A 315-nucleotide genomic window follows, 5' to 3' on the forward strand; every position below is an offset into this window, starting at 1 on the left:
ATATATGTGTATTTTTTATTTCGCGCAGTGAATCTCGAATATTTCAATCCAGTCTATATTCCATGGCACAAGTACAGGTATTAAATAATTTCCTAATTATGTAAGGGTTATTCTAAATCAAGGCCAGACAACTAATTTCTATTGCCTTAATTTTGAACATATTATAAAATTGAATTACTAAGCAAGTGCGAAATGACCGTAATGACCAAGGCTCATATAGGCATATACTTACGCAAATTAAATTTTTGTATTAGATAAGGAAAATATTCACCAAAAAAAAGTTATGGGAGAGTGAATGCAAATACTAAAAAACTA

The sequence above is a fragment of the Penaeus monodon genome, chromosome 28 (genome assembly GCF_015228065.2).
Source record: "Penaeus monodon isolate SGIC_2016 chromosome 28, NSTDA_Pmon_1, whole genome shotgun sequence".
In the NCBI taxonomy this organism is placed as follows: domain Eukaryota; kingdom Metazoa; phylum Arthropoda; class Malacostraca; order Decapoda; family Penaeidae; genus Penaeus; species Penaeus monodon.